Raw genomic sequence first — 11,922 nt, 5'->3', positions numbered from 1 at the left:
CCCTCCAGTCATGAAAACAGATTCACTTCTTAGTAGATATATCACATTAACTTCTGTTGCTCGGCTGAGTCATTATGTAATGTAATTGCTGTTCTTTAATAAATCAGTTTGTTTTTTCCATATATTCACATTTTAATTCAATTCCAAGCAATGCACTCTAGATTGCTGTATCAAAAATATGCATTGAACTGAAAACTTAGAGCTACATGGTATCTTAAATTTACAAAATCAAGAGATAAACCTATCTGTAGCAAAAAAAAAAAATCCAAGAAAAAATAGTACATGACACAAACTTTAAAAAAAGACTGTGTGACCAGACTGCATTGAATTATAATAAAGTCAAGATTTGTGTTTTCAGAAGTAAACCTTGTATAACTGCACTTGTAATATGTGAAAAATTTAATTTTAATGTATAGCTATGAAAGTTATATATGTTCTTGCAATTTTATATATGTAAAAAGATTTATTACAAAGGCAACTGATCATTTACACATAAGATAACTGCAGTTTTATTTGTTTGGTTGGTTTTAGTTTTGTGTGTGTGTATGTGTACATATTATAACAAATCACAAGCAAGCATTACAGGCCAGAGAGAATAATTCAATGTGAGAGCTGCCTACTTTGTGAATAAATCAAAGGCTTCAGTTCAGATAGTAGAACTGTTCAGCCAGGCTCAAGGGAAAGAGGGCACAAGGGATACATCATGCAATTCTGCAGTACCTCAGCTTCTCAAAAATTTCATGAATTGAAAACATTCAGTACTGCAACTGCAATTCAAAGTAACAAAAACAGCCTTCAGTGGCTGAATTACCATGTGAACTCATGTTTTGCATCATTTACTGCTAGATGCCATTGTTCCCAGAATGATGTCTTTCAAGAGACAATGCATGATATTCTAGAAAATGGGTGTCCCTAGGTATAGCAGAGTACAAGGTGCAAAATCTCTGGGCTCTGGGAAGACAATTCTTTGTAACAATCAGACAGAATTTTTAATTATATAGAAGCATAAATAAAAGAAAGATAGCAAAAATATTTATTCTCAGCTATTAGCAATTACCACTGAATACTGCTACTTCCATGCCTGTTAGACCCTACAAAATATTTTACAACTGTGTTCTTCTCTTAGAAAAATAAAACCTCAACAAAAACAAGACTTTCTTTTGAATTGTGATTATATTTCATTTTATGATATTTTAAAATGTTGTTAAGGTAGAAATATATTTTGAAATTATTTGAATGGTAAAAGTGCTTTTCTATTTTCGTCAAGTACATGATTTAGAGAAGTCAGTTTCATAAACACAAACCATCTCCAACTAAAGTGAGAGTAAACTTTAAAAAGAGAATTAACTAGGCACTTTTGGTGGAAGCAACAGATCATATAACTAATTCATTATTAGGACAGTTTTCAAATTTCTTCTCAATAAGAACTCAGCATTTTTACTGTTTCTTGGACACACATTGAAGATGTTAGAATTGTTCAGAAGGACTTAATATGAGTCAATGGTAATTCTGAACATTCACCAAATGTCTTCATTAAATGAAACATGAGCATTCAAACAAAGGTCTAGGAATCTGGAGTGCAGCAATTTCCATGTTAACTTAGTAAAGCACTAGGATTAAAAAAAAAAAAAAAAAAAGAAAAAAGTAAGGATATAAATTTACTTAATAAGAGTTTCAGGCATATATTCATCCCTTCTCTTGTCTTCTGCATTGTTGCTTTTCATGACCTGAATAAAATTTGAGGGCAAAAATCAGCGTTTAATCTCCTCCTCCCTCTCTAGTTCCAAGTACCTTGTCTTTTGACCCTGGGTGTTGACATGTAACACACTCTGTTCTTTTCTTTCTTGTTTAAGATCAAAAATGATAGAGAAATGAATGAAACTTGGAGAGACAATTCTGGAGTGTAACTATGAAAACTGTTATATTTATGACCTAATATAGGTCTCTTCTATGAATAATCCTAGTACTTCTGAAAATAATTTGTATACAGTATTTTAAGACATTCTTAAGCTTAGCTCTAGCATCTTCTTGTTCTTATGTTTTTGTACTATGGATTATGTCTCTCTTTCCTTAACTTTTTATAGACTTAATCTAGAAATGCTTTAAAGTGTATCCAAAGACTACTTTACTTTGACATGTGTTTTTTTTTTTTTTTTCTTTTTTCATTTCTGATTTTTCTGATGAATACCGTGCCAAAGGCATTTTTGAAAAGGATTGTGAGTATTTGGCAGGAATTCATATATCTTTAAAGAATTGTTATTAGAGATTAGATAGCCATGAAACACAGGTAACTTTTATTATCTAGCTTATAAATTTTCTGTGGTTGATGTTTCACTGCTTGCACATCCCTACTCCAAATGTTTATACAATAGCATCTGAAATTATGGTTTCCGTTTACATTCAAGCTGCCAATCAAACATGATTCCACAGACAACAATAATTAGCTGTGTTACCCAATTAGAAAAGAGAAGGAAATATCTTGTTGGCACTCATAGGAGGTAATAATTGACATGCAACTTGAATTTTGAAGGATTTTGTGTTGGGAAAAAATAAAAATAAAAATAAAAAAATCCAAGATTTTCAATAACTAAATGAAATGCTGGACAGTTATCATTTTATTTTTTTTTATTATTTTTTTCCAAGAAAACCTTGAAACTAAAACCAAAATGCTGAAAAGCTAAGAAGCTTTATCATTATGTTTTAAAATGTCTTCCTTCTTAACCATTTAGAGGAACTGGGACAAAGCAGGAACTTTTATTTGCAGAATGTTTGGGATGAAGAATACTGAGTCATTTAAATCACATTCCTTGGGCACTGTTTTTCAATGGAGACATGACAAGGGACATCACTCTCTTGCACATCACTGTGGAACTCGTGAATTCTTTTCCCCAACACATTTTGGTAGAGCATTTCCTACTTACATCACTGGAAATCTTCATAAATATGTGAATGGTCTGAGGAAGAAATGCAGATGAAACTGAGTCATCCATATACACATGGTATTTTAGCAATGAGTATTGCTGAAAAGATCTATCATATTATCAACAGAGAATAATTTTTAAAGAAAATTAAAAATACATCCCCTTACCTAAGCAATATCACAACAAAACAGTGCTTTTATTGAGTAGTTCAAGCAAAAGCATGCTGACAGTGTTATCTGGCAAAAATAAAGGGCATTTTATATCAGTTCATGGAAAACAATGTTGTGGAGATCCTCCTTTGTGTCCAACAGGTAGGCACTTCAGGGTCTAGTATGCCCAATGAGAGCCACTTAAGCATCAGTGACTTATTTGAAAATATGTGTTTTTACCCTTTACACGTTACACGTTACATTTTAAGCACTTTTCCAGTGTACTCTCTTGGATTTACCCAACTATTTCTTTTTATCTTGGAGTTTACACTAAGATGTTCTTAGGCTCATTGAAATATAGCAGAATTCTTAATTGTGTTTCTTATTTTTAAGAGTTTTACAGTATATATAGGTTGCACAGAAATAAAACCAGTTGCTTATTATTGTTGGTGGTGATGATGTTTTTTCATTTGTTTGTTTGCTTGCTTGCTTTTCCTGTTAAGTAATAATTTCTGATGTGTTTAAATTAGGGATACACCTACCAGAAGATTTTCAGAAAAGCTTAACTGGGTTGCCTAAGCAGGTGAATGTAGACAATGTAAAATGCATTTGAGGCCTGCAGAGGAGCAAAGTGCTAGAAAGCTACAAAAACATTTTGGTGTTCAGTGAGATATTCACATAGAACTTTAGAGCACTTTATATAACATGCTTTACATTCACACCTTTTGGCTATTTTGGTTTAACTTTCCCAACTTCCTCAGGTTGACATGCCCCAAATCTATGCATATCTGTCTAAGGTGTAAGCTTGTTGTTGTTGGTTTTACAATGTGCTTTGACAAACCATGAAGAGAGAAAAGCTTCTTTAACAAATTCCTTAAAATTCCTATTTAAAAATCAGGTTTAAAACAAGAATCTAAACCTAACCTGATATTTTTTTATTATTATTTTTTTTTTCATACTATTTCCTTACTAGAAGTAGCTTTATTCTTTGACATAACTGTTATAGTTTGGAGCAAGATCAGATTCTTTTACAAAGTAAAAACTACTGCAATGTTTTACGTATTATAATTCCATTGGATCCCTTTTGACATTAAAATGGATTTGCACTGAAGGGCAAACACCACCTCCTTATGCATCCAGACTGCATTACAATCTAATCCATCACATTATACATTTTAGGCATCTACCATTGCTGTATTGCTATTACACACAGTAAAAAAAAAAAAAAAAAAAAAAAGAAAAAAAGAAAAAAACAGAAAAAAAAAAGAAGTCCATATGAAAAGCTGGTTTAAATTAAATTTCATGCATTTTTACTTACAAAATGTCTGGTTAAATGAGCATGAGCTTCTGTGAAAGAAATCCTTTTGGAACATGAATATGTAAGAAGCTATGAAATTGACATGAATACCAGTTTCTGTATTACATTTTCTGTATTCTTTGCTGCTAGGTGAGTTTTAGACTCAGGCAATCTGCAAATATCATTAAAAAGTTTTCAAGCATTGCACATTAGTAAATAAAAACATTACCTATGCACATGGAAAAAAAAAAAAAAAAGGAAAAAAAAAAAAGTACATAGCTCATTTCCCAGCTAAGGACAATGATGGCTCAGTGGACAGCATCTGCTGTGAACTTACTGTACATATGAAAGTTATTCATCCTGGGGTATGTTTTCAAAATGTGAATGGCTGCATACCTATAGCCTTGATTATTCATTTATGGTATTTCTATTTCATTTATGCTTTAGAAAATTGTCCCCTAATTTTCTGTCATAAAAATCTGCTTTACTTCCTTATTTGATTGTTTATTTACTAATATGAAAAGCAACAGCTTATGTGTTGAAGTACTTCCCACTGAGAGAAAATTATCCTTCACTTTCTTAGCCTTTGCAGCTGACTTTGCGGCAATATTTTCCATTTGCTGTAATTAGATTTAATATCTCTTCACATGAAATGTAATTGAAAAGATAAGGACTTTCACCATGATAGCGATTAGTATGGTGTTCAAAAATAAATAAATAAATAAATCACATATTTATATAAGACTTTTTTAAAAAACAATGTGCTATAACATGATATAGATATATAAAATAATATATTCTAGTTTTAGATATTATACTTGTGAAAGATCATGCTAGATAATATCATGAAAAAGTAAATGATATGCAGTGTTCTTTTTTTTTTTTTTTTCAATTTCAGGGTGCTATAGAAGCAATGGTTGTTTTTCCATCTAATGGAAGACTTAACACTGCATTAACATGGAAAACGTTCCTAGCACTTAGGTCATTCACAGTAAAAAAGAAAACTCCAATTGCTGAAATGCATAAGAAAGTTTCCACAGGGGAAGTAGTTACTTTTCAATTTTCTGCTGATCTCTCTTCCTTTTTTTTTTTTTTTTTTTTTTTTTTTTCTCCATCCTCAGAAAGGCAAGGGATTTAGATCATAAATCCAGACAGGGTCAACAGACATATAGAGGAGCACACAGAAAGTTCTTGTGCAGGCATGCTGCCCCTGTGCCTTTATTAGGTTGCCAATCTCCCAGCCTGGTGTATTAACATTGTCACTGATATGTCACAGAAAACCTGAGCAACATAAAAATATAGATTAAGTTTTTTCCCACTCCTGGTTTTACAGAGTAGAGTTATGGAAGAGACTAGCTAGTTCTTCACTTTCCCCTTCCCATGTGGCTGAACTGTGCTCTCATGGGAACAGGGAGGCCACAGAGCCAGTGCATATCTACAGAGACAGTTTCCATCTTTCATCGTGATCACTAGGGGAAAGGATATTGAGAACTTCAGAATAGGTAAATTCCAAATGAATTGCTAATTATAAATTAATGATAAAGGCATAATAAGGAAGCAAGATACTCATAACACCAGTAAATATTATAAAGAGAAGTTAATAGTTTCTAAATCGTATATATGCACACTTCTAGTTTTCAGATCTCTCAGATATGTCTAAGATCTCGGAGACTCATCATATGCCTGACATTTTAGCCGTTAGCTTTTATATTATTAAGGATATTCAAAATCAGATTTTTAGCATGGTCTAGAAGTTATTCACTCTGGCTGGGTTAGAGTAGGTTTTCTGCACAGCAGTGCAATCAACACCTCAGATACTTATTAGAACACTTTATCAGGTATGTGGGGAGACGTTAACAGGTATTTGAGGACAGAATATGTTTGAACACTTGGAGAAACACAAGTTGTATAAATTTAGTCAAAACCTCTACTTAAAAAATGCAGAAACACCTGCTATTTGCTTTTAAAAATATTTTTTTGGTCTGGCAAAAATTAGGATGTAGGCTTCACATATTTCTGAAATTCAGAAACTATTTTCCCCAGAGAGATCTAATGGTGCTGAAATACTGAGCTCAATTTACCTGTCTCGGTATCATTTAATACTAAAAAGCAGAAATCTTAAAGGAGAAGATGCATCTAGGACAATAATACATGATTTAGGCCCATTGCTGTCAGAAAAAAAAAAAAATGAGTAACAATATGTTCATTTAGTTTATTAGAGTATGACCATGCCTACATTTTGTATTTACTGACACAGATTTTCTGCAGCTGGAAAAGCAGGTGAGGCTTTTGCAGACAGGAAAGTCGGAGGTTAAAAAGACTTCATTTTTTTCTGTTAGTCCCAGTCTTTGACCTTCCCATGCTTTCTCTCCCACCTCTTCAAGCACTTTCAAACTCCCTACCTGCTTCTGAGGCTAACAGCTCCTCTCAATCTACTCCACACCACTGTCCTGTCTCTGCAACTGGATGAAAAGGCACAAAGCTTGCTATCCCTTTCCAATGGACAATCAGGGGCAGTGCTGAAATGCCAATGAAACACATTCTCACCTCCACACATTTTGGTTTGTTGTCACCCCACACAGGAACACACAAAGGGGTCTCTGTACATTTTGGATATTATTATATTGAATTACACCAATATTGTGCTTTGCTTTAATTTGGTGTGGCTCTTGTGGTGGAAATAGCCAATGAAAGTAAGTAAAGCTGCTATTTGCACCCCAAAAAGGATGCATATCTTCCTCAAAATGAGACTTCCTCAGTGTGGGCTGTTTGTGATAGGAATACCACAATCCTGAGCTGATGGCTCAAATATACATTTTTGTTTGTTTAGTTCTTATTTTCTCTGCAAATCCAGATCTAGAAACTGTCTTACTCCTTAAATCCAGTGCTTCTTCCAGTTTAGCTGGAAAACCCAAACATAGCTTCATAAAAATCCCATTCTAATCATGTATGATCTCCACCTCATCCTCTTTTTTTTTTTTTTTTTTTTTTTTCTATTTTTTTTCAGGAATTACTATTGGACATAGTGAAGCATAGCAAGGGATGATAAACTGTGAGTGTGGAATATATGATATAATGTTTGAAAATAAGGAAAAAACTTGTGAAACACACAAGTTTTGGGCAAAAGGGAATGTAACTGGGAAAATCTAACATGGGAAGAAAACAATCACAATTATTTTTTATCTTTGTTTGGAACAAAAAATATTATACGTACAACAACTGAAGAAATAAAGTAAGTTGTAATTAATATACCCTGTCAAAGTGCTGCAAAATGTTGAGTTTCTGTAGCCAAGAAGCCAATATCATCCAGTGCATATTTGTTTTACTTCATGTCATGTAACCCAGTATAACTTGATGGTAGATTTAAAATAAACAAACAAACAAAAAACACCAGCAACAACTATACAAACAAAAGCTTGGTTTTGAGTAGATGCTTCAGTAAGAAATAGCAGAAGGTTATAATTTTAAGCATGTGACATTACTGAGTAGACAGTAGGGAAAGAATTTGCAGGGTCTGTGTAGCTTCAAATATATAGCTTCACATGTATATCTTGGAACATACTAGAAAGGTAGAAAATTGTACAGGGCAGAAGGAATTCTGTTCAGCTCAGCCAGCCAAAATACAACAGACTGAACAGGAAAGCACTGAGATTTTTTAGATGCATAATGTTCTTACAAATGGCCCATGCTGTGCTAATAAAACTATTGTGACTGGGAGCTTTTGCAGTGGAAGCTGACAGATGAAGCAGAGTTAAGTACTTTTTCAAACAAGCTACTACAGTAAATCATTAAAACACACAAACAATCATCCTTCATCAGCCTGCGATTTGTTTTATAGCAATTGCAAATCGAAAACAATGTAAACAAACAAATCGACAACTAATGAACATTCCCCCACTGCTCACTGTAAATAGATCTACAACTTTAGAAGAACACTTTATCCAACACATTGTCAACTCATTGTAAACACATCTACAACTCATAAACAACTCATTACCCAGTATGTTGTCACCTCATTGCAATTAAAGTTGAATGCTAACTGTACTGCATTTCCCTGAACTGAATCAATTCAGAAGCCTGGAAGAAAATATCTAGATGTATTAGTCCAATAAGTTTCAGGACTTTTAAGAATATCTTTTCAATGTAATTGGAGTTTTTCTTGCAATTTTTAATGTGAAAATTGAACTAAATTGCATCACTTCTTATTCTAGCTCATATCTAAGATTATTTAGTTAGACTTCCCAGTTAGACTTTAGACTAACTTTTAGACTTTAGTTAGACTTCCCTTTAGTTAGACATATTACAGTTTCTATGGAAATTTTTAAAATGAGAAAAGAATTCCTCAAACGGTTGTAAAACAAGTTTCCTTGGAATCAGTTTGCTTGAACTACATTCAACAGTCTGCTTATTTAATTATTTATCTATATTCTATGCCACTTGAAATTTCTACCTTATTTCTAAAGCATGGTAGGTGCTAACTTTTAGGATGTGTTTACTTATGTGTGACCTCAACTACTAAAAGTAGATTTTCTATTGAAAAATACATTTACTGAGGGTGGGGTGGGGTTGGGGTGGAGGGAGCACATGAAAAATAACATTCCTAGGTCTTTTGCTACCTCGTATTTATATTGTAAATTTTACACTAATTCTACTATAAAACCTTTTTTTTTTTTTTTTCCTGAGTTTAAGATATTATTATAATGTAATATTTCTGTATGGGATATACATCTGAAGATTATTCCAGTGACTTCTGAATTTAAGAACAAACTTCATATGCATTAGACTGCTGTTTTGGGCACAGTTTATGACAACCGGAAGTATCTGCCATGGGTTTTGTGAACTCTTCTGCTGGGGTGTATGTACACAATCTGTTTCTTCACACACACACACAGGAAAAAAAAAAAAAAAAAAAAAAAAAAAAGTAAATCCTTTTGGGCCAAGGACTGTCTTCCTCCTCCATGTACATCATGCTTAGTGCACAACACCCTCGTCATCTGCAAGGCTCCAGTTCTACAAATATTAATGAATTCATGTAATGTGCAAATTCATTCAGTAAGAGAGAACTGCATGATTATCATCACATTTTGAGACTGAACTTTTAGAGTTTCTCATATGCAAGATTGCTACTGAGCTTCTCAATTCAGTTTAGAATCACAGTTTTTGGTTACATGATGTAGAGAACTTGGCTTACAAACCTGTCTCCATAACAGAATCACATCCTTAATCTTCTCTCTCAATTCACAAATAAGATTTTTTAAAGTGTCATTTCACAGAATAACATTATCTTTTATCTTAGACTGCTCAAGAACTCTCTTTTATAGATGTATTGCTCTCATGTCACGTTGGCATCCAAGTATCTTGCAATACATAAATCGTTTGATGAGTGTCACCATAAACAAATTAAACAGATATGAGTGAAAAGCAAAAAAGGTACTCCACATACAGAGTAATACAGGGTATTCCTCTCTATCCTTTTTTCAGCAATGTTTTAGAGAGAATAAGAAGCTTCAGTCGCCTTTGGAAAAAAGTACAATACAGGGCCTTCATGCCCAATAAAAACCAACAGTTTGTTTTACTTATACTTAAATGAGGTAGGAGAGTGGCTGAAGTAAAATTCAGGAAATTTGACAATAATTTGAATCGTCAAAGGCTGACTTATTCTTTATATTTATGGTAGATACGATATCTTTTAACAAAGTGAACTATTCCAGAATTTCCAGGATAACACTGAGAGCTGAAAAGGCCTTTTCCATGACTTTTTGTCTGTCTTTATTCCCTATTCAGATGCAAACTGTGCTAAGGTAAACATGTATCTTTCTCTTCCTATTTTGGCCTAATACAGGCCTTATGAATTCTGAAAGTTATTTATTAAATATGAATAGTAAAGGTGATAAAATGTGCAACTGTGAAAAGGTAAAAAAAAAAAAAAAAAAAAAAAAAGTGTTCTCCAGGACATAAGGTGAAGATCAAGGTTTATATATATATTTAAATGATACAATTTAACTCAACCAGCAGTTATAGTCTGATTTATACTAGGAAAAATAGAATTCTAAGAAACTTAGAATTGAATATGTCTAATAGTTTATGAAATATACTGAAATATATATATATAAATAAAAATAAATAAAAAAAGAATTGTTCTACTCAGGTTATACTGAATCCAGAAAGTATGCTTTGCAAATCAAGAATGTTTTCTTCTAACACACACTTACTTTTACTTTATAGTTTTTCATATATTTGCTTATGTATCACTGGATGTGGGTATTCAGTGCCACTGGAAATTATTCTCACCAGAATACCCACCTGTCTTCTGGGTTGTTCATTCAAAACTAGCCTAACAGAAGGAGACAAAGGACACAAGAAATTCTAATGTGCCTTTCTATATGCAAAAGGTTTAATAAATCCAGGGAAGCCTACTTCATATAATTCTCAGAGAGGAGTCATATTACTGCTTTTTCATGACACTATTATTTTCTTTTCTCCATAGGGCCGAGTAACCCACTGGAAGGAAATTAATCACATATTTTAAAATCACCCAAATTTTTGAATGCATTTGTGTTTTTACTCTGTCATTTCTATAAACAGTACAAATTAAATAAATTATTTTTTAAGATTGCTTCAGGACAATTTGGCAAAATTAAGTGAAATATTATTGAACCACCAAAATATTTATACATTACACCAAACCCACATAAATGTAAACTTACTCTTTAACTTCAGAAAGCTTTTGATCCTGCCCCTAATATTTACCAAAATTTTACTGCAACTCTAAGTGCCTCCTTATCATAGCTTAAAATAATTCTAAGGTTTTGAATTAACTGCATTACTTTTCATTGGAAACAAGGTTCCTATTTTTGGCACAAGATTTTTCTCAACAATTTAAAGAAAAATGTCCTCTGTTTAAAGCCTATCTCCTTCACAAGTTTTGTTTTATCTGAGTGTACTTGTATTTTCTTTTTCTATCAGCACATGAGGTTTACAGCAAATCCAGAAACCTTTAGGACAAGTGATCTCTATTTTCCTTAATATGTTTCCAAATTGTCACTGTTGTGTCAGACAAAATATTTATGTCTGTTTCCTTGGTATACTTGATATAATCAGAGACACTGATTTATTTTGAGTACACTGTCTAAATTCTATTTTCAAGTCTCAGAATTTTAAGAACATACTAGCTTTTAGCAGATAGATACCTCCTCTTTTTTTTCCACTCGCTTACATGAACTGGAAGAAAAATATATGTATGTTTTTCTACTGTTTCATTATTTTAGAAATTTAATGTCACTTGTATGTTGTATAGAAAAAATATACTGACAATTTCATAAAGAACTAAGCTTACCCAATGTTGTGTCAACAGATATGGAACATTTGAAGGCAAAATACATCTCCAGTAATAACAGTGAATATCTCACTCAGGTGGATACTCAATGATGCACATGATTTTGTGCAGCTTTTGTATTAAGGTTGAATACCTTTCCAAAGGTTTTGAAAATAAATGTTAAATTTGATGAAGAAATTACTGTGCATTATATGAGAGATACTGTTTTATATGAGAAAT

At 32.6% G+C, this 11,922-nt stretch overlaps 1 long non-coding RNA gene across 1 annotated transcript; it reads right to left on the bottom strand.

The window, feature by feature from the left end:
- Nucleotides 1-568: 568 nt before the first annotated feature.
- Nucleotides 569-3,688, bottom strand: LOC118168615. The gene is made up of 3 exons (XR_004751681.1): nucleotides 3,613-3,688; nucleotides 2,922-2,954; nucleotides 569-1,610 (listed from the first exon to the last, which is right to left on the bottom strand). It is a non-coding gene; the product is annotated as an uncharacterized LOC118168615 (long non-coding RNA).
- Between the last annotated feature and the right edge of the window lie 8,234 nt (nucleotides 3,689-11,922).

This window comes from Oxyura jamaicensis, chromosome 5 (assembly GCF_011077185.1).
Source record: "Oxyura jamaicensis isolate SHBP4307 breed ruddy duck chromosome 5, BPBGC_Ojam_1.0, whole genome shotgun sequence".
NCBI lineage: Eukaryota > Metazoa > Chordata > Aves > Anseriformes > Anatidae > Oxyura > Oxyura jamaicensis.
Note: the sequence above shows the minus strand (reverse complement) of the source record. Positions and strands in the feature narration are given on the sequence as shown.